The following is a 27,159-nucleotide window of genomic DNA, read 5'->3' as shown; positions in this document are numbered from 1 at the left end:
GAGATTTGCATGGCTACAAAAAAGCCACCCCATAATTGCTTTCTCTGCATGAATGTAAGCGTTCCCATATATCATTCTCCTACTTCTTCCAAACTAGAGTTCAGTATGCCTGCAAACCACCACACCATCGTTGCTTTCTCTGAGTGAATGTAAGCCTTCCCATATATGACTCTCACTCCGAAACCAAAATAGAGTTTAGCACGCCTACATTCCACACCCAGAGATTTGCTTTAAGCGACTCTAAGCTTTCTTATATGTGATTCTCAAACTTCGTCCAAACTAAAGTTTAGCACGCCTAGAAAACACCACCCCACAGTTCCTTTCTCTGCATGAATGTAAGCGTTTGAATATATGACACTGGTACTTCTTTCAAAATACAATTTAGCAGACCTAAAAATCCACCGCCAAGAGTTGCTTTCTCTAAATGACTGTCTGCTTTCGAACTTCTTCCAAATTATATTTTAGCAGGCCTACAAAACACCACCCCATAGTTGCTTTCTCTGCGTCCATATAAGCGTTCATATATATCACTCTAGTACTTCTTCCAAACTGGAGTTAGTATACCTACAAACCGGCACCCCAATTTACCTTTCTCTGAGTGAATGAAGCGTATCCATGTATGCCTGTTTCACTTCATCCAAATTAGAGTTTAGCGGCCTACAAACCACCTCCTGTGAGTTGCTTTCTCTAGGTGACTGTAAACTTTCCTATATAAGACTCTCGAACTTCTTCCAAACTACAGTTTAGCATGCCAACAATACAGCGCCCCATCGTTGATTTCTGTGAGTCAACATAAGCGTTCCCATCTATGACTCTCACTCTTTTTCCAAAATAGAATTTAGCAGACCTACACACCAGCCCCCGATGGTTCCTTTCTCTAAATGACTCTAATTTTCCCCAGATATGACTCTCGAACTTCCTCCAAACTACAGATTATGATGATTACATACGCCACCCCACAGTTGCTTTCTCTGCGTGAATGTAACCGTTCATATATGACTCTCCTACTTCTTCGAACTACAGTTGTTATTCCTACAAACCACCACGACAAAGTTCTTTCTCTGAGTGAATGCAAGCGTTCTCACACTTCATCCAAATTACAGTTTAGCAGACCTACCAACAAACTACAGAGAGTTGTTTTCTCTGTGTCAGTGTAATCTTTCCTATATAAGGCTCTCGAACTTCTTCCAAACCACAGTTTAGCATGCCAACAAAATACGACCCCAGAGTTGCTTTCTCTGCGTGAATGTAAGCATTCGTATATATGACTCTCCTACTTCCTCCAAAATACAGTTTAGAATGCTTACAAACCACCATCCAAACGTTGCGTTCTCTGAGTGAATGTAAGCGTTCCCATGTTTGACTCTCACAATTGATGCAAATTAGAGTTTAGCACGCTTAGAAACAATCTGCCGAGAGTTACTTTCTCTAGGTGACTGTAAGCTTTCTTATATAAGACTCGCGAACTTCTTCCAAACTACAGTTTAGCATGCCAACGAAACACTGCCCCATCGTTGATTTCTCTGAGTGAACATAAGCGTTCCCACATATGACTTTCACTCTTCTTCCAAAATAGAATTTAGCAGATCTACAAAACGGCCCCCGATGGTTGCTTTCTCTAAGTGACTGCAATTTTCCCCAGATATGACTCTCGAACTTCCTCCAAAGTATAGATTAACATGCGTACATACACCACCCAACAGTTTCTTTCTCTGCGTGAATGTAACCGTTCATATATATGACTCTCCTACTTCTTCCGAACTACAGTTATTATGCCTACAAACCACCACCCAAACGTTGTGTTCTCTCCGTGAATGTAAGCGTTCCCATGTTTGACTCTCACAATTGCTGCTAATTAGTGTTTAGAGGCTTGCAAAGCTGTCCCGAGTGTTGTTTTCTCTATGTGACTGTAAGCTATCCTATATAACACTCTGGAACTCCTTTCAAACTGCAGTTTAGCATGCCAAAAACACATCACCCCATAGTTTCTTTCTCTGCATGAATGTAAGCGTTTGTATATGACTCTGGTACGTCTTTCAAAATACAATTTAGCCGACCTAAAAATCACCCGCCAAGAGTTGCTTTCTCTAAGTGACTGTCAGCTTTCGAACTTCTTCCAATCTATAGTTTAGCATGCCTGCACTACAGCACCCCGTATTTGCTTTCTCTGTGTTAATGTAAGCGTTCGTATTTATGTCTCTCGTACCTCTTCCAAAGTAGAGTTTAGTATGCTCAAAAACGGCCACCCCAACGTTGCTTTCTCTGAGTGAATGTAAGCGTTCCTGTATATGATTCTAACACTTCATTGAAAATAGAGTTTAGCAGGCCTACGAACCACCCCCAGAGAGTTGCTTTCTCTAAATGACTGTAAGCTTTCCAGATATGACTCTCGAACATCCTCCAAACTATCGTTTAGTAGGCATACAAACATCACTCCATAGTTGCTTTCTCTGCATGAATGTAAGCGTTCCTATATATGATTCTCGTCCTTCTTCCAAACTAGAGTTTAGTATGCCTACAAACCACAACCCCATCGTTGATTTCTCCGAGTGAATGTACCCAGTCCCCCATATGACTCTCCCCCTTCTTCCAAAGTAGAGTTTTGCAGGCCTACAAACCATCCTCCAAAAGTTGGTTTCTATAAATGATGGTACGCTTTCCTATATATTACTCTTTAACTTCTTGCAAAATAGAGATTTGCATGGCTACAAAAAAGCCACCCCATAATTGTTTTCTCTGCATGAATGTAAGCGTTCCCATATATCATTCTCCTACTTCTTCCAAACTAGGGTTCAGTATGCCTATAAACCACCACACCATCGTTGCTTTCTCTGAGTGAATGTAAGCCTTCCCATATATGACTCTCACTCTGAAACCAAAATAGAGTTTGGCACGCCTACATTCCACACCCAGAGATTTGCTTTAGCGACTCTAAGCTTTCTTATATGTGATTCTCAAACTTCGTCCAAACTAGAGTTTAGCATGCCTAGAAAACACCACCCCACAGTTGCTTTCTCTGCATGAATGTAAGCGTTTGTATATATGACTCTGGTACTTCTTTCAAAATACAATTTAGCACACCGAAAAATCAACCGCCGAGAGTGGCTTTCTCTAAGTGACTGTTTTCGAACTTCTTCCAAATTATATTTTAGCATGCCTACAAAACACCACCCCATAGTTGCTTTCTCTGCATCAATATAAGCGTTCATATATATGCCTCTCTCACTTCATCTAAATTAGAGTTTAGCAGGCCTACAAACAACACCCCGTGAGTTGCTTTCTCTAGGTGACTGTAAACTTTCCTATATAAGAATCTCCAACTTCTTTCAAACTACACCATGCCAACAAAACACCACACCGTGGTTGCTTTCTCTGAGTGAACATAAGCGTTCCCATATATGACTCACACTCTGTTTCCCAAATAGAATTTAGCAGATCTACAAACCAGCCCAAGATTGTTCCTTTCTCTAAGTGACTGTAATTTTCCCCAGATATGACTCTCGCACTTCCTCCAAACTACAGATTAACATGCATACATCGCCACCCCACAGTTGCGTTCTCTGCGTGAATGTAACGGTTCATATATATGACTCTCCTACTTCTTCCCAACGACAGTTATTATGCCTTCAAACCATCACCATGTTTCTTTCTCTGAGTGAATGAATGCAAGCGTTCTCACATTTCATCCAAGTTAGAGTTTAGCAGGCCTACCAATAAACTTCCGAGAGTTGTTTTCTCTGTGTCACTGTAATCTTTCCTATATAAGACTCTCGAACTTCTTCCAAACCACAGTTTAGCATGCCAACAAAATACGACCCCAGAGTTGCTTTCTCTGCCTGAATGTAAGCGTTCATATACATGACTCTCGTACTTCCTCCAAAATACAGTTTAGAATGCCTACAAACCACCACCCAAACGTTGCGTTCTCTGAATGAATGAAAGCATTCCCATGTTTGACTCTCACAATTGATGCAAAGTAGAGTTTAGCAGGCCAAGAAAGGCTCTCCCGAGAGTTGCTTTCTCTAGGTGACTGTAAGCTTTCCTAAATAAGACTCTCCAACTTCTTCCAAACTACAGGTTAACATGCCCACAAAACATCACCCCATGGTTTTTTCTTTGCATGAATGTAAGCATTAGTATATATGACTCTGGTACTTCTTTCAAAATACAATTTAGCAGACCTAAAAATCACCCACCAAGAGTTGCTTTCTCTAAGTGACTGTTCAGGTTTAGAACTTCTTCCAAACTATAGCATGCTTACAAAACACCACCCCGTAGTTGCTTTCTCTGTGTGAATGTAAGCGTTCCCAAATATCATTCTCGTACTTCTTCCAAACTATTTAGTATGCCTACAAAAACCACCCCAGTGTTGTTTCTCTGAGGGAATGTAAGCGGTCCCATGTTTGACTCTCACACTTCATCCAAATTAGAGTTTAGCATGTGTACAAAAAAATCTCCCGAGAGTTGCTTTCCCTAGGTGACGGTAATCTTTCCTGTATAAGGTTCTCCAACTTCTTCCAAACTGCAGTTTAGCATGCCTACAAAACCTGACGCCATAAGTGCTTTCTCTGCGTGAATGTAAGTGTTCCTATATAGGACTCTCGTACTTCTTCCAAACTACAGTTTAGTATGCCCTACAAACCACCACCCAAACGTTGTTTTCTCTGAGTGAATGTAAGCGTTCCCATATATGACTCTCACACTTCAACCAAAATAACTCTATTTCAACCAAAATAACTCTACATTCCACACCCAGAGAGTTGCTTTCTCTACGTGACTGTAAACTTTCCTATATATGACTCTCAAACTTCGTCCAAACTAGAGTTTTGCAAGCCTACAAAACACCACCCCATAGTTGCATTCGGTGCCGGAATGTAAGCGGTTCTACATGTGATTCTCTTGCTTCTTCCAAATTACAGGTTAGTATGCCTAGGAACCACAACCACAACGTTGCTTTCACTGAGTTCCCATATATTATTCTAACACTTCATTGAAAATAGAGTTTAGCAGGCCTACGAAACACCCCCGAGAGCTGCTTTCTCTAAGTGACTGTAAGCTTCCCAGATATGGCTCTCGAACTTCCTCCAAACTATATTTTAGTAGGCATAAAAACATCACCCCATAGTTGCTTTCTCTGTGTGAAGGTAAGCGTTCCTATATACGATTCTCGTACTTCTTCCAAACTAGAGTTGACTATGCCTACAAATCCCAATCCCATCGTTGATTTCTCTGAGTGAATGCACGCGGTCCCCAATATGACTCTCCCCCACTTCCAAACTGGAGTTTTGCAGGTGTACAAAACATCCCCCGAGAGTTGGTTTCTATGACTATACCCTTTCCTATATATTACTCCTTAACTTCTTCCAAACTAGAGATTAGCATGGCTACAAAAACGCCACCCCATAATTGCTTTCTCTACGTGAATGTAAGCGTTCCCATATATCATTCTCCTACTTCTTCCAAACTAGAGTTTAGTATGCCTACAAACCACCACGCCATCGTTGCTTTCTCTGAGGGAATGTAAGCCTTCCCATATATGACTCTCACTCTTAAACCAAAATAGAGTTTTGCAGGCCTATATTCCACACCCAGAGATTTGCTTTCTCTAAGTGACTCTAAGCTTTCTTATATGTGATTCTCAAACTTCGTCCAAACTAGAGTTTAGCATGCCTATAAAACACCACCCCATAGTTACTTTCAGTGCGTCAAAATGTATGTGCTCCTATATGTGATTCTCGTGCTTCTTCCAAACTGCAGTTTAGTAAGCCTACAAACAACCCCATCGTTGCTTTCTCTGAGTGAATGTAAGCGTTCTCATATATGATTCTCACACTTCAACCAAAACAGGGTTTTGCAGGCCTACAAACCACCCGCCAAGACTTGCTTTTTCAAAGTGGCTGTTACCTTTCCTATATAGGACTCTGGAACTTCTCCCAAGCTAGACTTTAACATGTCTACCTGACACTACTCCGTAGTTGCTCTCGCTGTGTGAATGTAAGCGTTCCTATATATGAGTCTTGTACCTCTTCTTAACTAGCATCTGGCATGCCAAAATAACACTCCTCCATAGTTGCTTTCTTTGAGTCAATGTAAACATTCCTATATATGTCTCTCGCACTTCTTCCAAACTAGAGTTAAGTCTACAAACCAATCCCCGACAGCTGTTTTCTCTGAATGAATTTAAGCGTTCCTATATATGACTATGGCACTTCCTCCAAACTAGAGTTTAGCAAGCCTACACTCCACCCCTGTTCGTTGCTTTCTCTAAGTTACTGTAAGCTTTCCTATACATGGCTCTCGAAATTTTCCAAACTAGAGTTAGCATGCCTACTATACACCTACACATAATTGCTTTGTCTGAGTGAATATAAGCCTTCCTATACATGACTGTCGCACTTTTTCCAAATTAGAGTGTAGCCAGCCTGTAAAGCACCCCTTATAGTTGCTTTCATTGAGTGAATGTTAACATTCCTATGTAAGACCTTCGCAACTTTTCCAATCTAAGATTTTAGCAATGCTACACATCCCCCGCCGAGAGTTCCTATACATAACTGTCCTCTTTTTCCAAGCTAGAGTTTAGGAAGCCTAGAATCCATCCCCCCGTAGACGCTTTATGTGAACGTAAACGTTCCTATATATGACTCTCACCTTCCTCCAAACTAGAGCTTAGCAAGCCTACAAAACAACTCCCTATAATTGCTTTCTCTGAATGAATGATATCGTTCCTACATAAGACTCTCCAACTTCTTCCAAACCAGAGTTTAACAAGCCAAAAAAGCACCCCCCATAGATGCTTCCTCTAACTCAAAGCTAATATTCCTACATATGATTCAGCTTCTTCATCCAAACTAGAGTAAGGCAAGCCTACAAATCACACACCAATAGTTGCTTTCTATAAGTAAATGTAAGCGTCCTTATATATGACTATAGCAATTCTTCCAAACTGGAGTTTAGCAAGCCTACAGACCCCAGGACTCCACTCCATAGTACCCTGGGCATTGGCGCCTGCCTGTCATGCAGGACATAGGGGCGGACCCTCATCTCAGACACGGCATTGGTGGATTGTAGGCTTTTTTTTAAGTTTTTGAATTGAAGAACTCTGAGAATTGGAATTCGGTTTAGGTTAAGGTTAGGTGTTAGGGACTAGGATTAGGTTTAGGGGTTAGGGTTTTAGGTTAGAATTAAGATTAGGATTACTGTTAGGGTTAGAGAATAGGATTATGTTTAGTGGTTGGGTTTAGGTTTACGGTGAGAGGCAAGAGTAAGGGTCAGGGATTAGGGTTACTGTTAGGAGTTAGATTCAGGGCTTACTAGGGGTTTGGTTTAGTGATAGGGTTCGGGCTTACGTTTAACGGTGTGTGTTAGGGCACGGGCCCCGTCTAATGTACGGGGCACTGTGGGGGTGGAGCAAGGCTGCGACCCCACTTCATCTTACCCTGGGTGTTGGGCTTCAACTGTCACGCAGGACAAAGGCAGAGGCTCATCAAACGCATGGTTAGGATTAAGGTTTAAGGTTAGCGTCAGGGTTGAGGGTTAGGGTGAGGGTTAACAGTTAGAGTTAGGGTAAGGGGGTTAGGGATAGGGTTAGGGTTAAGGGTCAGGTGTATAGTTCAGGTTTAAGGTTAGCATTAGAGGGTAGGGTTAGTGTAACTGTAGGTCAGTGTTGGGGTTAGATCTCTAGGCATTAGGGTAAAGGTTAGGGTTAAGGTTAAGAGTTAGGGTTAAGTTTAATGGTTAAGGATTGGGATTAGGGTTGAGGGTTAGGGTTAAGGTTATGGGTAATGACTAAGGATCAAAGGTTAGGGTTATTTTTAGGCGTAGGGTTAGGGTAAGGTGTTAGGGTTAGTGTTAGTGTTGTTGGTAGGGTTAAGGTTAGGGTTGGCGTTTCAGAATTAGGGATTAGGTGTTATGGTTATAGCTAGGAGTTAGGGTTAGAATTACACTATGGGGCTTGTTCTCAGGGTGTGATGCATTAACGTTAGGATAAGGGGTTAAAGTTAAGGTTACGGTGAGGTTTACGTGTTAAGGTGAGCAGTAGGATCAGGGTTAGGTGTTATGTTCTGGGTTAGGGTTATGGGTGAGGGGTAGGGTTTATCCTTAGGGCACGGGCCCTGTATGCACTAGGAGGCGAAGTTAGGGGTCTGTGATGGTCGCTGGGAACCCACTCTATCGTACGCAGTGTATGGGCCTCTGGGTTTCATGCAGGACACTGTGGCAGAGCCGGCTTTCATGCATGGCTTAGTAGGATTGTAGGCTTTCAAAACTCTGAGAAAGCAAGAAGTCTGAGAATTAGATTTCGGGTTAGGATTACAGCACGGTTTAGGGATGAAGATTAGTGGTTAGGGTGAGGGCTTAGGGTTAGGGGTTAGGGTTAGGTTTAGGTTTGCTGGTAGGGTGAAGGTTAGGGTTGACGTTTTAGAATTAGGGATGAGGTGTTACGGTTATGACTATGGTTTAGGATTAGAATTACGGGATAGGGCTTCTTCTCAAGGTTTTATGCATTCACATTAAGTTAAGGGGCTAAGTTAGGGTTTCGGGGAGGTTTATGTTTTAAGGTGAGCAATAGCATCAGGGTTAGGTGTTATGTTCAGGGTGAGGGTTATCTGTTAGGGGTAGTGTTTATACTTAGCGTACGGGCCCTGTCTGCACTGGGCGGGGGGCGGGGGTTAGGGGGATGGGATTGTCCCCGGGAACCCACTCTATCGTATGCTGGGTATGGGCTCCTGGGTTTCATGCAGGACACAGTGGCAGAGCCCCCTTTTACTCATGGCATGGGAGGATTGTAGGCTTTCTAAACTCTGAGAAAGCAAGAACTCTGAGAATTAGATTTAGGGGTAGGATTCTGGTAATGTTTAGGGATGAAGATTAGTGTCAGGGTGGGGTCTTGGTTTAGGGGTTGGGGTTAAAGGTTAGTGTTAGGTTTAACAGTTACAGTTAGGTTTACGGTTAAGTCTCAGGGATAGGGTTAAGGTTTGGGTTTAGCATTTGGCACAGGGGTAGGCTTCAGTGTTAGCTTCATGGTTAAAGATTAGGAGTAGGGTTAGTGTGAGGGTTAAGGGTAAGGGTCAAGATTAAGGGTTCAGGTTGGGGTTAGGCTTAGGTTTCGGGTTAGGGGTTAGGGTTAGGCTTAGGGTCAAGGGTTAGGATTAGGGTTAAGTGTTGGACTTAGGGTTGGGGTTTAGTGTTAAGTTTATCGTTAAGGATTAGGGTTAGGGTCAGGGTTAAATGTTTGGGTGCGGGTAATGGTTAGGGTCAGGGTTAAGGTTTATGGATAGGGTTAGTGTTAAGGGTTTACGGGTAGGTTTAGGGTTCAGGGTTAGAGTTAGCATTAGGGCTTAAGGTTAGGATTAGGTGGTAGGTTAGATTTAGGGTTAGATCTAGGCGTTAGAGTAAGGGTTAAGAGATAGGGTTAGGTTTAATGCTTAGGATTAGGGTTAGGGTTTGGAGTTAAAGCAAGTGTTAGGGGTTAGGTTTAAGGGTCAAAGGTTAGTGTTATTTTTAGCTGTAGTGTTAGGGTTAGGGATAAGGGATAAGGTTGGCGTGAAGGTTTTTCTTACTGTTAGGGTTAAGGGTCATGCTTAGATTAAAGGTTAAGGTTAGGGTCAGTGTTAAGGTTTAGGGTGAGGGTTAACGGTTACGGTAAAGGTTAAGCGTTAGTGTTAGGGATTAGCGATTAAGGTTTTTGGTAAGTGTTAGGGTTAGGAGTTAGTGTTTTATGAAGGGGTATGGTTAGAATTAGGATTGGGGTTAGTGTTAGGGTTAGGTTTTGGGGTTAGGTTTAGGGTAAAAGGATAGGATTAGGGTTAAGTGTTGGGCTCAGGTTTAGGGTTAAAGTTTAGTGTTAGGGTTAATGTTTAGTGTTATGGTCCAGTTTAAGTGTTAGGGTGAGGGTTAACGGTTAGGATTAGGCTTAGAGGTTGGGGATATAGTGAGGGTTCAGTGTTAGGGTTAGGTTTAGGGTTCAGGGTTAGGGTTAGCTGTAGGGGTTATGGTTAGGGTTAGGTGTTAGGTTAGTGTCAGGGTTAGGTCTAGTCGTGAGGGTAAGGTTTAGGGTTAGCTTTAAGAGCTAGGGTTAGGTTGAATGGATAGGATTAGGATTAGGGTTAAGGGTTAGGGTAAGGCTTAGGGGTTAGGGTGAAGGGTTAAGGGTTTTTGTTAGGCATAGCGTTGGGGTTAGAAGTAACTGTTACTGTCAGTGTTAGGGTTGTAGGCAGGGTTACGGTTAGAGTTAGCGGTTTAGAATTAGGGTTAGGGATTAGGTGTTACAGTGATGACTAGGAGACAGGGTTAGAATTATGGGATAGGGGTTGTTCTCAGGGAATGGGTTATGCACTAACGTTAGGATAAGAGGTTAAAGTTAGGCTCACGGTGAGGTTTCCGTGTTAAGGGGAGAAATAGGAACAGGGTTAGGTGTTATGTTCAGGGTGAGGGATATCTGTTACAGGTATTGTTTATGCTTAGCGCACGGGCCCTGTCTGCCTTAGGCGGGGGTGGGGGGAGGTTAGGGGGCTGGGATTGTCACCAGGATCCCACTGTATCGGACTCTGGGTATGGGCCCGTGGATTTCATGCAGGACACAGTTGTAGAGCCTCCTTTCACGCATGGCATGGGAGGATTGCAGGCTTTCTAAACTCTAAGAAAGTAAGAAGTCTGAGAATTAGATTTAGGGTTAGGATTCTGGTTAGGGTTAAGGATGAAGTTTAGTGTTAGGGTGAGGGCTTAGGGTTAGGGCTTAGGGTTAGGGTTAAAGGTTACTCTTAGGTTTAACGGTTACAGTTCGGTTTAGGGTTGAGGTTTACGGTTAGGGTTAAGATGAGGGGTTAGGGTTTGGTATAGGGTTAGGGTTAGGTACAGGGTTAGGGTTAAGTGTTAGGTTTCGGGTTGAAGATTAGGATTAGGGTTAGGATTAAAGGTTAGCGTGAGAGTTAACGGTTAGGGTTAAGGTTAAGAGTTAGGGTTAGGGTTTAGGTTTAGGGTTAAGGGTTAGGGTTAGTTTTAGGGTTCGAGTTATGTGTTAGGGTTTGTGTTAGAGGTTAGGGTTAGGTTTACTGTCCACGGTTAGGGTTACGTTTAGGGGTTAGCATTAGGGTTAAGGTTTAGGTATAGGGTAAGGTTCTAGAGTTAGTGTTGGGCTTTAGGCTCGGGGCTTAGGTTCAGGGTCAGGGGTTAGGGTTGGTGGTAGGGCTTAGATTTATCAGTCAGTTTAAGGGCACAGGACCTGGTTAATCTACGGTGAGAGGGGTGCGGTCGGAATCATCACGAAAGCACAACATCATTCCCTGGGCCCTGGGACAAGATCTACATGCAGGACTCAGGCGGAGCCTCATCTCACACATGGCATGGCTGTATTGTAGGCTTGCTTCACTCTGGAATGGAAGTAGTGTGAGAATTAGGGTTAGGGTTGGGGTTAGGGGTTTCGAGTTAGGGGTTAGGTTTGGAGTCAGGGTTAGGTGCTAGGGATTAGTGGTTAGGGTTAGAGTTAGTGTTACGGGTCAGGTGTTAAGTCTGGTTTAGGGGGCCAGGGTAAGGTTTAGGTTTGGAGTTAGCGTTAGGTTTAGGCGTTAGGGTTAAGGGATAGGGTTAGGGTTAAGGGTTAGCTTTAGGGTTAGGGTTCAGGTTTAGGGTTAGGGTCAGGGTTAAGGGTTAGGGTGAGGTTTAACAGTTAGGGTTAGGGTTAGGGGGTTAGGGATAGGTTTAGGGTTAAGGGTCAGGTGTATGGTTCAGGTTTAAGGTTAGCGTTAGGGGCTTAGGGTTAGTCTTAACTGTAGGTCAGCGTGGGGGTTAGATCTCTAGGCATTAGGGTAAAGGTCAGGGTTAGGGTTAAGAGTTATGGTTATGTTTAATGGTTAGGATTGGGATTAGGGTTAAGAGTTAGGGTTAAGGTTAGGGGTTATGACTAAGGATCAACGGTTAGGGTTATTTTTAGGTGTAGGGTTAGCGTAAGGGGTTAGGGTTAGTGTTAGTGTTGTTGGTAGGGTTAAGGTTAGGGTTGGTGTTTCAGAATTAGGGATTAGGTGTTATGGTTATGGCTAGGAGTTAGGGTTAGATTTACGGTATAGGTCTTGTTCTCAGGGTGTCATGCATTAACGTTAAGATAAGGGGTTAAAGTTAGGGTTACGGTGAGCTTTACCTGTTAAGGTGAGCAGTAGGATCAGGGTTAGGTGTTATGTTCTGGGTTAGGGTTATGGGTGAGGGGTAGGGTTTATCCTTAGGGCACGGGCCCTGTATGCACTAGGAGGCGAAGTTAGGGGTCTGTGATGGTCGCTGGGAACCCACTCTATCGTACGCAGTGTATGGGCCTCTGGGTTTCATGCAGGACACTGTGGCAGAACCGGCTTTCATGCATGGCTTAGTAGGATTGTAGGCTTTCAAAACTCTGAGAAAGCAAGAAGTCTGAGAATTAGATTTCCGGTTAGGATTACGGCACGGTTTAGGGATGAAGATTAGTGGTTAGGGTGAGGGCTTAGGGTTAGGGGTTAGGGTTAGGGTTAGGGTTGCTGGTAGGGTGAAGGTTAGGGTTGACGTTTTAGAATTAGGGATGAGGTGTTACGGTTATGACTATGGTTTAGGATTAGAATTATGGGATAGGGCTTCTTCTCAAGGTGTTATGCATTCACGTTAAGTTAAGGGGCTAAATTAGGGTTTCGGGGAGGTTTATGTTTTAAGGTGAGCAATAGCATCAGGGTTAGGTGTTATGTCAGGGTGAGGGTTATCTGTTAGGGGTAGTGTTTATACTTAGCGTACGGGCCCTGTCTGCACTGGGCGGGGGGCGGGGGTTAGGGGGATGGGATTGTCCCCGGGAACCCACTCTATCGTATGCTGGGTATGGGCTCCTGGGTTTCATGCAGGACACAGTGGCAGAGCCCCCTTTTACTCATGGCATGGGAAGATTGTAGGCTTTCTAAACTCTGAGAAAGCAAGAACTCTGAGAATTAGATTTAGGGGTAGGATTCTGGTAATGTTTAGGGATGAAGATTAGTGTCAGGGTGGGGTCTTGGGTTAGGGGTTGGGGTTAAAGGTTAGTGTTAGGTTTAACAGTTACAGTTAGGTTTACGGTTAAGTCTCAGGGATAGGGTTAAGGTTTGGGTTTAGCGTTTGGCACAGGGTTAGGCTTCAGTGTTAGCTTCATGGTTAAAGATTAGGAGTAGGGTTAGTGTGAGGGTTAAGGGTAAGGGTCAAGATTAAGGGTTCAGGTTGGGGTTAGGCTTAGGTTTCGGGTTAGGGGTTAGGATTAGGGTTAAGTGTTGGACTTAGGGTTGGGGTTTAGTGTTAAGTTTATCGTTAAGGATTAGTGTTAGGGTCAGGGTTAAATGTTTGTGTGCGGGTAATGGTTAGGGTCAGGGTTAAGGTTTATGGATAGGGTTAGTGTTAAGGGTTTACGGGTAGGTTTAGGGTTCAGGGTTAGAGTTAGCATTAGGGCTTAAGGTTAGGATTAGGTGGTAGGTTAGATTTAGGGTTAGATCTAGGCGTTAGAGTAAGGGTTAAGAGATAGGGTTAGGTTTAATGCTTATGATTAGGGTTAGGGTTTGGGGTTAAAGTAAGTGTTAGGGGTTAGGTTTAAGGATCAAAGGTTAGTGTTATTTTTAGCTGTAGTGTTAGGGTTAGGGATAAGGGATAAGGTTGGCGTAAGGGTTTTCCTTACTGTTAGGGTTAAGGGTGAGGCTTAGATTAAAGGTTAAGGTTAGGGTCAGCGTTAAGGGTTAGGGTGAGGGTTAACGGTTACGGTAAAGGTTAAGTGTTAGTGTTAGGGATTAGCGATTAGGGTTTCTGGTAAGTGTTAGGGTTAGGAGTTAGTGTTTTATGAAGGGGTATGGTTAGAATTAGGATTGGGGTTAGTGTTAGGGTTAGGTTTCGGGGTTAGGTTTAGGGTAAAATGATAGGATTAGGGTTAAGGGTTGGGCTCAGGTTTAGGGTTAAAGTTTAGTGTTAGGGTTAATGTTTAGTGTTATGGTCCAGTTTAAGTGTTAGGGTGAGGGTTAACGGTTAGGATTAGGCTTAGAGGTTGGGGATATAGTGAGGGTTCAGTGTTAGGGTTAGGTTTAGGGTTCAGGGTTAAGGTTAGCTGTAGGGGTTATGGTTAGGGTTAGGTGTTAGGTTAGTGTCAGGGTTAGGTCTAGTCGTGAGGGTAAGGTTTAGGGTTAGCTTTAAGAGCTAGGGTTAGGTTGAATGGATAGGATTAGGATTAGGGTTAAGGGTTAGGGTAAGGCTTAGGGGTTAGGGTGAAGGGTTAAGGGTTTTTGTTAGGCATAGCGTTGGGGTTAGAAGTAAGGGTTACTGTCAGTGTTAGGGTTGTAGGCAGGGTTACGGTTAGAGTTAGCGGTTTACAATTAGGGTTAGGGATTTGGTGTTACAGTGATGACTAGGAGATAGGGTTAGAATTATGGGATGGGGTTGTTCTCAGGGAATGGGTTATGCACTAACGTTAGGATAAGAGGTTAAAGTTAGGCTCACGGTGAGGTTTCCGTGTTAAGGGGAGAAATAGGAACAGGGTTAGGTGTTATGTTCAGGGTGAGGGATATCTGTTACAGGTATTGTTTATGCTTAGCGCACGGGCCCTGTCTGCCTTAAGCGGGGGTGGGGGGAGGTTAGGGGGCTGGGATTGTCACCAGGATCCCACTGTATCGTACTCTGGGTATGGGCCCGTGGGTTTGATGCAGGACACAGTGGTAGAGCCTCCTTTCACGCATGGCATGGGAGGATTGCAGGCTTTCTAAACTCTAAGAAAGCAAGAAGTCTGAGAATTAGATTTAGGGTTAGGATTCTGGTTAGGGTTAAGGATGAAGTTTAGTGTTAGGGTGAGGGCTTAGGGTTAGGGATTAGGGTTAGGGTTAAAGGTTACTCTTAGGTTTAACGGTTACAGTTCGGTTTAGGGTTGAGGTTTACGGTTAGGGTTAAGATGAGGGGTTAGGGTTTGGTATAGGGTTAGGGTTAGGTACAGGGTTAGGGTTAAGTGTTAGGTTTCGGGTTGAAGATTAGGATTAGGGTTAGGATTAAAGGTTAGCATGAGAGTTAACGGTTAGGTTAAGGTTAAGAGTTAGGGTTAGGGTTTAGGTTTAGGGTTAAGGGTCAGGGTTAGTTTTAGGGTTCGAGTTATGTGTTAGGGTTTGTGTTAGAGGTTAGGGTTAGGTTTACTGTCCACGGTTAGGGTTACGTTTAGGGGTTAGCATTAGGGTTAAGGATTAGGTTTAGGGTAAGGGTTTAGAGTTAGTGTTGGGCTTTAGGCTCGGGCCTTAGGTTCAGGGTCAGGGGTTAGGTTTGGTGGTAGGGCTTAGATTTATCGGTCAGTTTAAGGGCACAGGACCTGGTTAATCTACGGTGAGAGGGGTGCGGTCGGAGTCCTCACGAAAGCACAACATCATTCCCTGGGCCCTGGGACAAGACCTACATGCAGAACTCAGGCGGAGCCTCATCTCACACATGGCATGGCTGTATTGTAGGCTTGCTTCACTCTGGAATGGAAGTAGTGTGAGAATTAGGGTTAGGGTTGGGGTTAGGGGTTTCGAGTTAGGGGTTAGGTTTGGAGTCAGGGTTAGGTGCTAGGGATTAGTGGTTAGGGTTAGAGTTAGTGTTACGGGTTAGGTGTTAAGTCTGGTTTAGGGGGCCAGGGTAAGGTTTAGGTTTAGAGTTAGCGTTAGGGTTAGGCGTTAGGGTTATTGGATAGGGTTAGGGTTAAGGGTTAGCTTTAGGGTTAGGGTTCAGGTTTAGGGTTACGGTCAGGGTTAAGTGTTAGGGTGAGGGTTAACAGTTAGGGTTAGGGTTAGGGGGTTAGGGATAGGATTAGGGTTAAGGGTTAGGTTTGTGGTTCAGGTTTAAGGTTAACATTGGGGGGTTAGGTTTAGTGTTAACTGTAAGTCAGTGTTAGGGTTAGATCTCTAGGCATTAAGGTAAAGGTTAGGTTTAGGGTTAAGTGTTAGGGTTATGTTTAATGGTTAGGCTTGGGATTAGGGTTAAGGGTTAGGGTTAAGGTTAGGGGTTATGACTAAGGATCAACGGTTAGGGTTATTTTTATGCGTAGGTTTAGGGTAAGGGCTTAGGGTTAGTGTTAGTGTTGTTGGTAGGGTTAAGGTTAGGGTTGGCGTTTCAGAATTAGGGATCAGGTGTTATGGTTATGGCTAGGTGTTAGTGTTAGAATTACAGTATAGTGCTTGTTCTCAGGGTGTCATGCATTGACGTTAATATAAGGTGTTAAAGTTAGGGTTATGGTGAGCTTTAGCTCTTAAGGTGAGCAGTATGATCAGGGTTAGGTGTTATGTTCTGGGTTAGGCTTATGGGTGAGGGGTAGGGTTTATGCTTAGGGCACGGGCCCTGTATGCACTAGGAGACAAAGATAGGGGCCTGTGATGGTCGCTGGTAACCTACTCTATCGTATGCAGTGTATGGGCCTCTGGTTTCCTGCAGGACACTGTGGCAGAGCGGGCTTTCATGCATGGCTTAGTAGGATTGTAGGCTTTCAAAACTCTGAGAAAGCAAGAAGTCTGAGAATTAGATTTAGGGTTAGGATTACGGCACGGTTTAGGGATGAAGATTAGTGTTAGGGTGAGGGCTTAGGTTTAGGGGTTAGGGTTAGGGTTAGGGTTGATGGTAGGTTGAAGTTTACGGTTGGCACTTTAGAATATGGATGAGGTGTTATGGTTATGGCTAGGGGTTAGGTTTAGAATTATGGGATAGGGCTTCTTCTTTGGGTGCTATGCATTAACGTTAAGATAAGGGGATAAATTAGGGTTATGGTTAGGTTTATGTTTTAAGGTGAGTAACAGGATCAGGGTTAGGTTTTATGTTTGGAATTAGGGTTATCTATTAGGGATAGTGTTTTTGCTTAGCGCATGGGCCCTGTCTTCACCAGGAGGGGGGGGGTTAGGGACTAGGATTGCCACTGGGAACCCGCTCTATCATGCACTAGTTATGGGCCCCCGGGTTTCTTGCAGGACACAGTGGCAGAGCCTCCTTTTACTCATGACATGGGAGAATTGTAGGCTTTCTAAACTCTGAGAAAGCAAGAAGTCTGAGAATTAGATTTAGGGGTAGGTTTATGGTAATGTTTAGGGATGAAGGTTAGTGTTAGGGTGCGTTCTTAAGGTCAGTGGTTAGGGTTAAAGGTTAGTGTTAGGTTTAACAGTTACAGTCAGGTTTATGGTTATGTTTTAGGTTTAGGGTTAAGGTTAAGGTTTAGCATTTGGTACTGTGTTAGGCTTAAGTTTTAGCTTTAGGGTTAAAGATTAGGATTAGGGTTAGGGTTAAGGGCTAGTGTGAGGGTTAATGGTAAGGATCAAGACTAAGGGCTAGGGTTTTTGTTAGTGTTAGGAATAAGTCTTCGTGTAGGCTTTAGGGTTAGCGTTAAGTGTTATGGTTAGGGTTAGGTTTAGGGTTCATGGTTAGTGTTATGTTTAGGGGTTAGTGTTAGGGTTAGGGCTTAGGTTTAGGGTAAGGTTTTAGAGTTCATGTTCAGCGTTACGGTCGGAGCTTATGTTTACGGTTAGGGGTTAGTGTTAGTGTTAGGGCTGAGATTTAGCTGTTAGTTTAAGGGCACAGGACCTGTTTTATCTACGGTGAGAAGGGTGCTGTCGGAGTCTCCACGAAAGCACAAAATCGTTCCCTGATCCTTGGGAAAGGACCTACATGCAGGACTCAGGTGGAGCCTCATCTCACTCATAGTATAGCTGTATTGTAGGCTTGCTTCACTCTGAGAATGGAAGTAGTGTGAGAATCAGTGTTAGGGTTTGGGTTAGGGGTTTGGAGTTTGGGATTATGGTTCGAGTCAGGGTTAGGTCCTAGGGATTAGGAGTTAGGGTTAGTGTTAGGGATAGGGGTTAGTTGTTGGGTTTGGGTTAGGGTGCTAGGGTTAGGTTTAGGGTTGGGGTTAATATTAGGGTTAGCTTTTAGGGTTAAAGGATAGGATTATGGTTAAGGGTTTGGCTTAGGGTTAGGGTTAAGGGTTAGTGTTAAGGGTTAGGGTTAAGGTCAGGGTTACGTGTTAGGGTGAGGGTTAACAGTTAGGGTTATGGTTAGGGTCTTAGGGGTAGGGTTAGGGTTAGAGTTAGGGGTTAGGATTAAGGGTGAAGTGTTAGGGTTATTTTTAGGCATAGTTTTAAAGTTAGGGGCTAGGGTAATGTTTGGTTTGATGGTAGGTTTAAGGTTAGGGTTAGCGGTTTAGAATTCGCATTAGGGATTAGGTGTTATGGTTATGGCTTGGAGTTAGGGTTAGAATTCAGAGATAGGAGTTGTTCTCAGGGTAAGTGTTATGCATTAACGTTATGATAAGGGGTTAAATTTAGGGTTATGGTGAGATTTACATTTTAAGGTGAGCAATGGGATCAGGGTCAGGTGTTATGTTCAGGGTTATGGTTAGGGGTGAGGGGTAGGGTTTATGCTTACGACTCGGGCCCTGTCTGCACTAGGCAGGGGGGGAGGGGTTTGGGGTTGCGATTGTCATCGGGAACCCACTCTAGTGTATGCTGAGTATGGGCACTGGGGTTTCCGGCAGGACACAGTGGTAGAGCCTCCTTTTATTCATGGCATGGGAGGATTGTAGGCTTTCTAACGCTGAGAAAGCAAGAAGTCTGATAATTAGATTTAGGGTTAGGATTATAGTTAGGGTTAGGAATGAGGTTAGTGCTAGGGTGAGGGATTAGGGCTAGGGATTATGGGTAGAGTAAAGGTTAAATGTTAGAGTTAGGTTTAACGGTTACAGTTAGGTTTAGGGTTACGTTTTAGGGTGAGGGTTATGGTTAGGGGTTAGGGTTTGGTACAGGGTTAGGGTTAAGTGTTAGGTTTAGGGTTAAAGATTAGAATTCGGATTAGGGTTGACGGTTAGTGTGAGTGTTAACGGTTAGGTTTGTGTTTAAGGGTTAGGGTTAGGGTTTAGGGCTAGTGTTAAGCGTTCGTGTTAGATTTAGGGTTAGAGTAAAGTGTTATGGTTAGGGTTATGGGTTAGCATTAGGGTTAAAGGTTAAGGGTTAGGTTTATTTTCAGGCACAGGGTTAGGATTAGGTGTTAGGGTTAGTGTTACCGTTAAGGTTTTTTGTAGGCTTAAGGTTAGGTTTAGCAGTTTAGAATTAGGGTTAGGGATTAGGTGTAATGGTTATGGTAAGGAGTTAGGGTTAGAATTATGGCATAGGGGTTGGTCTCAGGGTCAGTTTTATGCTTAAAGTTAGGGTAAGCGGTTAAAGTTAGTGTTACGGTGAGCTTTACATGTTAAGGTGAGCAATAGGATCAGGGTTAGGTTTTATGTTCAGGGTTATGGTTATGGGTTAGGGGCAGTGTTTATGCTTAGGGCACAGGCCCTGTCTTCACTAGGTGGGGGGGGTTCGGAGGCTGGGATTGTCACCAGGAACCCACTCTATCGTATGCTGGGTATGGGTCTCTGGGTTTCATGCAGGGCACAGTGGCAGAGCCTCCTTTCATGCATGGCATGGGAGGATTGTAGGCTTTCTAAACTCTGAGAAAGCAAGAAGTCTGAGAATTAGATTTAGGGTTAGGATTACGGTTAGGGTTAGGGATGAAGTTTAGTGTTAGGGAGAGGGCTTAGTGTTAGGGATTTGGGTTTGGTACAGGGTTAGGGTTAAGTGTTCGGTTTAGGGGTACAGATTAGGATTAGTGTTAGGTTTAAGGGTTAGCTGAGGGTTAACGGTTAGGGTTAAGGTGAAGGGTTAGGGTTAGGGTTTAGGGTTAGGATTAGGGGTTCGTGTTAGGTTTAGGGTTACACTTAAGTGTTAGGGTTTAGGTTCAGGTTTAGGGTTCATGGTTAGGGTTATGTTTAGGGGTTAGGTTTAGGGGTTAGGTTTGGTGTAAGGGTATAGTGTTAGTGAAGGGAGTTTGGGTCAGGGTTTCTGTTTAGGGTAGGGATTAGTTTTAGTGTTAGGACTTAGATTTAGCGATTAGTTTAAGGTCAGAGGACCTGTTTAATCTATGGTGAGAAGGGTGTGGAATGGGTCGCTGAGACACCACAGCATTGTACCCTGGGCCTTGGGCTCAGACCTACATGCAGGAATCAGGGGGAGCCTGTTCTCATGCATGGCATGGTTGTATTATAGGCTTGGTTAACTCTTAGAATGGAAGTGTGAGAATTAGGGTTATGGTTAGGGTTAGGGATTTGGGTTTAGGAGAGAGTGTTCAAATGAGGGTTAGGGGTTAGGCATTAGGGGTTAGGGTTAGTGTTAGGGTTAGGGGTTGGGGTGAGGGTTGGGTTAGGCGCTAGGGTTAGGTTTAGTGTTGGGGTTAGTGTTAGCATTCGAGTTAGGGATTAGAGTTAGGGTTAAGGGATAGGATTAGGGTTAAGAGTTTGGCTTAGGGTTCAGGTTAAGGGTTAGGGTTATGGTTAAAGATTAGTGTTAGTTTAAACAGTTACAGTTAGGTTTAGGGTTAAATTTTAGGGTGAGGGCTTTTTAAACTCTGAGAGAGGAAGACGTCTGAGATTAAGATTTAGGGTTAGGATTATGGTTAGGATTAGGGATGATGATTAGTGATAGGGTGAGGGCTTAGGGTTAAGGGTTAGGGTTAGAGTTAGGGTTAAGGTTAGTGTTAGTTTTAACGGTTAAAGTTAGGTTTAGGGTTAAGGTTTATTGTCAGGGTTAAGGTCAGGGGTTAGGGTTTCGTACAGGGTAAGAGTTAAGTGTTAGGTTTAGGGTTAAAGATTAGCATTATGGTTAGTGTTAAAGGTTAGTGTGAGGGTAAAAGTTTAGGGTTAAGTTTAAGGGCTAGGGTTAGGGGTTAGTGTTAGGGTTAAGGGGTCTTGTTAGGTTTAGGGTTACAGTTAAGTGTTATGGTTAGTGTTAGGGGTTACGGTTAGGCTTAGGGTTCATGGTTAGTGTAACATTTAGGGGTTAGGGCTAGGGTTAAATGATAGTGTTAGAGTTAAGGCTTAGGCTTTGGGTAAAGGTTTAGGGATAGGTTTACAGGTTAGGGTTAGTGTCAGGGTTAAATGTTAGGGTGAGAGTTAACAGTTATGGTTAGGGTTATTGGTTAGGGGTTGTGTTTATGCTTAGGGCACGTGCCTTGTCTGCACTAGGCGGAGAGGTTAGGGGGCTAGCATATTCGCCGGGAAATCACTCTATCGTATGCTGGGTATTGGCCCCTGGGTTTCATGCTGGACACAGTGGCAGGGCCTCCTTTCACACATGGCATGGGAGGATTATAGGCTTTCTAAACTCTGAGAAAGAAAAAGTCTGAGAATTAGATTTAGGGTTAGGATTATGGTTAGAATTAGGGATGAAGTTTAGTGTTAAGGTGATGCCTTAGGGTTAGGGGTTAGGTTTAGGGTCAGAGTTAAAGGTTAGTGTTAGGTTTAACAGTTACAGTTAGGTTTAGCGTTAAGGTTTAGTGTTAGGGTTCAGTTTAGGGGATAGGTTTTGGTACAGGTTAAGGTTTAAGTGTTAAGTTTAGAGTTAAAGATTACAATTAGGGTTAGGTTTAAAGGTAAGTGTGAGGATTAACGGTTAGGGTTAAGCATGAGGGTTAGGGATTAGGTTTAGTGTTAAGGGTTTATGTTAGTTTAGGGTTAGAGTTAAGTGTTATGGTTAGGGTTAGGGGTTAGGGTTAGATATAGGGTGCATGGTTAGGGTTACGTTTAGGGGTTAGGGTTACGGGTTAGGTTTAGGGTGAGTGTTTGGTGTTAGTGTTGGGCATTAGGATAAGGGCTTAGGTTTAGGGTTAGCGTTTAGGTTTAGTGTTAGGGCTTAGATTTAGCGGTTAGTTTAAGGGCACAGGATCTGTTTAATCTATGGTGAGAAGGGTGCAGAATTGGTCCCCTTGACACCACACCATCGTACCTGGGCCTTGGGCCCAGACCTACATGCAGGACTCAGGCGGAGCCTCTTCTCACTCATGGCATGGCTCTATTGTAGGCTTGGTGAACTCTGAAAATGGAGGAAATGTGAGAATTAGGGTTATGGTTATGGTTAACTGTTTGGGGTTAGGGGTTAGGGTTCGAGTGTGGTTCCGGGGTTAGAAATTAGGAGTTAGTGTTAGTGTTAGGGTTAGGGGTTAGGGGTTAGTGTTGGTTTAGGGGCTAGGGTTAGATTCAGAGTTAGGGTTAGTGTTAGGGTTAGGGTTAGGGATTATGGTTAGGGTTAGGAATTAGGGTTAGGGTTAGGCTTAAGGGATAGGATTAGGGTAAAGGGTTAAGGCTTAGGGTTAGCATTAGGGATTAGGGTTAGGGTTAAGTGTTAGGGTTTTGGTCTGATTTAAGGGTTAGGGTGAGCGTTAACAGTTAGGGTTAAGGTTAATTGTTAGGATTGGGGGTTAGGCTTAAGGATTCGTATTAGGGTTAGGGTATAAGGGTGAGACTTAAGTCTTATGGTTAGGGACAGGGCTTTTGGTTAGGGATAAGGGTTAGGAGTTAGGCTTACTTTTAGGCATAGGGTAGGATTAGGGGTGAGGGTTAGGGTTAGGGTTAGTGTTAGGGTTGTTGGTAGTGTTAAGGTTAGGGTTAGCAGTTTAGAATTAGGGTTAGGGATTAGGTTGTATGGTTATGGCTAAGATTTAGGGTTAGAATTATGGGATAGGCGTTGTTCTCAGTGTAAGTGTTATGCATTAACTTTAGGAGATGCGGTTAAAGTTAGGGTTACAGTGTGGTCTACATGATAAGGTGAGCAGTAGGATCAGGGTTAGGTGTTACGTTCAAGGTTAGGGTTATATGTTAGGCGTACTTTTTATGCTTAGGGCACGGGCCCTGTCTGCACTAGGCGGGAGGATTAGGGGTCTAGGATTGTGGCCGAGAACTTTCTCTATCGTGCACTGGGTATGGGTCCCTGGGTTTCATGCAGGACACAGTGGCAGAGCCTCTTTTCACGCATGGCATGGGAGGATTGTAGGCTTTCTAAACTCTGAGAAAGCAAGAAGTCTGAGAATTAGATTTAGGGATAGGATTATGGTTAGTGTTAAGGATAAAGTTTAGCATTAGGGTGAGGGCTTAGGGTTAGGGGTTAGAGTTACGGTCAGGGTTAAAGGTTAGTGTTAGGTTTAATGGTTACAGTTAGCTTTAGGGTCAAGTGTTAGGGTTAAGGTTAAGGTTAGGGGTTAGGTTTTGGTACAGGGTAAGGGTTAACTGTTAGGTTTAGGGTTAAAGATTACGATTAGGGTTAGGTTTAAGGGTTAGTGTGAGAGTTAACGGTTAGGGTTAAGGTTAAGTGTTAGGGTTAGTGGTTAAGTTTAGGTTTAAGTGTTCGTGTTAGGTTTAGGGTTAGAGTTAAGTGTTATGGTTAGGGTTTGGGGTTAGGGTTAGGTTTAGGGTTCATCGTTAGGGTTACGTTTAGGCATTAGGGTTATGGGTAAGGATTAGGGTATGGGTTTAATGTTAGTGTTGGGCGTTAGGGTCAGGGCTTAAGTTTAGGGTTAAGGGTTAGTGTTAGAGTTAGCGTTAGGGCTTAGATTTAGAGGTTATTTTAAGGGCACAGGACCTGTGTAATCTATGGTGAGAAGTGTGCAGAATGGGTCATCGCCACACCACACCATCGTACCCGAGGCCTTGGGCCCAGACCTACATGCAGGTCTCAGGTAGAGCCTCTTCTCACGCATGGCATGGTTTTATTGTAGGCTTGGCTAACTCTGAGAATGGAGGAAGTGTGAGAATTATGGTTATGATTAGGGTTAGGTGTTTGGGGTTAGGGGTTAGTGTTCGCGTGAGGGTTAGGTGTTAGGGATTAGGGGTTAGGGTTAATGTTAGCATTAGGGGTTAACGGTTAGGGTTGGGTTAGGGACTAGGGATAGATTTAGCGTTGGGGTTAGGGTTAGGGTTAGGGGTTAGGGTTTAGGGTTAAGGGATAGGATTAGGGTTAAGGGTTAAGGCTTAGGGTTAGCATTAAGGGATAGGGTTAGGGTTAAGGGTTAGGGTTATGGTCCGAGTTAAGGGTTAGGGTGAGGGTTAACAGTTAGGGTTAGGGTTATAAGTTAGGGATAGTGTTAGGTTTAAGGTCCAGGGTTAGGGTTAGAGGTAGCTTTACTGCTAAGATTAGGTCTCGGCATTAAGGTAAGTGTTAGTGTTAGGGTTAAGGGTTAGGGTTAGGTTTAATTGTTAGGATTAGGTTCAGAATTAAGGGTTAGGCTTAGGGTTAGGGGATAGGGTTAGGGTTTAGGGTAAACTTTTAAGGTTATGTTTAGGGATAAGGTTAGGGTTAGCGTTTAAGGTTAGGGTTAGTATTAGGGTTGTTTGTAGGGTTAAGGTAATGTTTAGTGGTTAGAATTAGGGTTAGGGATTAGGGGTTACTGTTATGGCTAGGAGTTAGGGTTAGAATTAAGTGATAGGGGTTGTTCTTAGCATAAGTGTTATGCATTAATGTTAGGATAAGTGGTTAAAGTTAGGTTTACGGTGAGGTTTATGTGTTAAGGTGAGCAATAGGATCAGGGTTAGAATTATGAGTGAGGGGTAGGGTTTTGCTTAGGGTATGGGCCCTGTCTTCCCTAGGAGTGGGACTGAGGGGGATGCGATTGTCACCAGAAACCCACTCTATCGTATGCAGGGTATGGGCCCATGGGTTTCTTGTAGGACACTCTGGCAGAGCCTGATTTCACGCATGGTAAAGGAGGATTGTAAGCTTTCAAATCTCTAAGAAAGTAAGAAGTCTGAGAATTAGATTTAAGGTTAGGATTATCGTTATGGTTAGGGATGAAGTTTAATCTTAGGGTGAGGGCTTCGGGTAAGGGGATACGGTTAGTTTTAGGGTTAAAAGTTACTGTTAGGTTTAACAGTTACAGTTAGACTTAGGGTTTAGGTTTAGGGTTAGGGTTAAGCTTAGGGGTTATGGTTTGGTACAGGGTTAGGGTTAAGTGTTAGGGTTAGGGTTAAAGATCATGACAAGGGTTAGAGTTAAGGGTTAGTTTGAGTGTTAACAGTTAGGGTTAAGGATAACTTTTAGGGTTAGGGGTTAGGATTAGTGTTAGGGCTGAGATTTAGCGGTTAGTTTAAGGGCACAGGACCTGTTTAATCTATGGTGAGAGTGGTGCACAGGGTCGCTGCGACACAACACCACCGTACGCTGGGCCTTGGGCCAAGACCTACATACAGGACTCAGGTGGAGCCTCTTCTCACGCATGACATGGCCGTATTGTAGGCTTGGTTAACTCTGAGAATGGAAGAAGTTTCAGAAATCGGGTTAGGGCTGGCTGTAGGTGTTTTTAACCCCTAACCCTAACACTAACCCCCTAATCCTAACCCTAACACTAACCCCAAGGTTAAATCTAACCTTAACCCCTACGACAACCCTAACCCTAACCCTAACCCCTCTCACTGTAGAATAAACAGGTCCTGTGCCCTTAAACTAACCACTAAATCTAAGCCCTAACATCAACCCTAACCTCTGACCCTAAACCTAACCCCTGAGCCTAAAGCCCAACACTAACTCTAAACTCTTACCCTAAAGCTAATCCCTAACCCTAATGCTAACCTCTAAACGTAACCCTAACTGTGAACCCTAAACCTAACCCTAACCTCGAGCGCTAACCATAGCACTTAACTCTAACCCTAAACCTAACATGAACCCTTAATCCTAACACTAACCCTAACCCTAACTCTTAACTTTAACCCTGACTGTTAACCCTCACACTAACCTTTAAACCTAACCTTAATCGTAATCTTTAACCCTAAACCTAATATTTAACCCTAATCCTGTACCAAACCCTAAACCCTAACCTTAAACCTAACCATAAAACTTAACCCTGAACCTAACTGTAACGGTTAAAACTAAGAGTAACCTGTAACGCTACCCATAACCCCTAACTCTAAGCCTTCACCCTAACACTAACCTTGATCCTTAACCCGAACCCTAACCCTAACCCTAAATCTAATTCTCAGTCTTCTTGCTTTCTTAGAGTTTAGAAAGCCTACAATCCTCCCATTCCATGCGTGAAAGGAGGCTCTTCCACTGTGTCCTGAATGAACCGCTAGGGCCCATGGCCAGAGTACGATAGAGTGGGTTCCTGGTGACAATCCCAGCCCCCTAACCCCCCCCGCCTAATGCAGACAAGGCCCGTGCCCTAAGCATAAACTCTACACCTCACCCAAAACTCTAACCCTGAAAATAACATTTAACCCTGATTCTATTGCTCACCTTAGAATGTAAACCTCACCGTAACCTGAACTTTAACCTCTTATCCTAACGTTAATGCATAACACTTACCCTGAGATTAACCCCTATCCCATAATTCTAACCCTATCTCCTAGTCATAACTGTGACAACTAATCCCTAACCCTAATTCTAAACCACTAACACTAACTGTTACCCTACGTAGTTACTGTTACGGTAACCTACTGTTACCCTAACACTGAACCTAATACTTACTCCTAACGCCAAAGCTATGGCTAAAAATAATGCTAACCCTTGACCCTTTACCCTAACTCCTAACCCTAATCCTAATCCTAACCACTAAACCCAACCTTAGCTCTTAACCCTAACCCTAAACCTTACCCTGACGCCTAGACCTAACCCTGACACTAACCTAACACCTAACCCTAATCATAACCCCTAAAGCTAACCCTAACCCTGAACCCTAAACCTAACCCTAACACTTAATACTAACTATATCCCTAACCCCTAACCCCAACCCTAACCCTAACCGTTAACCCTCACCCTAACCCTTAAACCGGACCCTAACACTAAATCTTAACCCTAAACCTACGCTCAACCCTTAACCATAATCCTATCCCTTAACCCTAAACCTAACCCCTAACCCTAAACCTAACACTAACCCCAATTCTAATTCTAAACATAGCCCTTAATACATCACTACGCCTAACCCCTAACCCTAACCCTAACCCCTAATGCTAACCCTAACACTGAACCCTAAACATAACCCTATCCCTAACCCTTAAACATAACTCTATCCCTAACCAATAATCCTAAGCCTAATCTTTAACCCTCACCCTAGAGCTTAACTGGAACCGTAACCCTAAGCCTAAACCCCAACCCTAACACTTAACACAAACCCTAAGCCTTAACACTTAACTCCAATCCTATCCTTTAACCCTAATACTAACCCTGATGCCTAATCCTAACCCTAACACTAACCCCAACCATAAATCTAACCCTAGCCCCTAACGCAAAACTAACCCCTAACCCTAACACTAACCCTAAATCCTAGTCCCTAACCACTAAACCTCACTTGAACCCTAACCCCTAACACCAAACCCTTAACCCTAACCATAACCCTATTTCTCACACTACTTCCATT

Source organism: Eulemur rufifrons, chromosome 25, assembly GCF_041146395.1.
Source record: "Eulemur rufifrons isolate Redbay chromosome 25, OSU_ERuf_1, whole genome shotgun sequence".
Taxonomy (NCBI): domain Eukaryota; kingdom Metazoa; phylum Chordata; class Mammalia; order Primates; family Lemuridae; genus Eulemur; species Eulemur rufifrons.
This window is presented reverse-complemented; position numbering follows the sequence as displayed.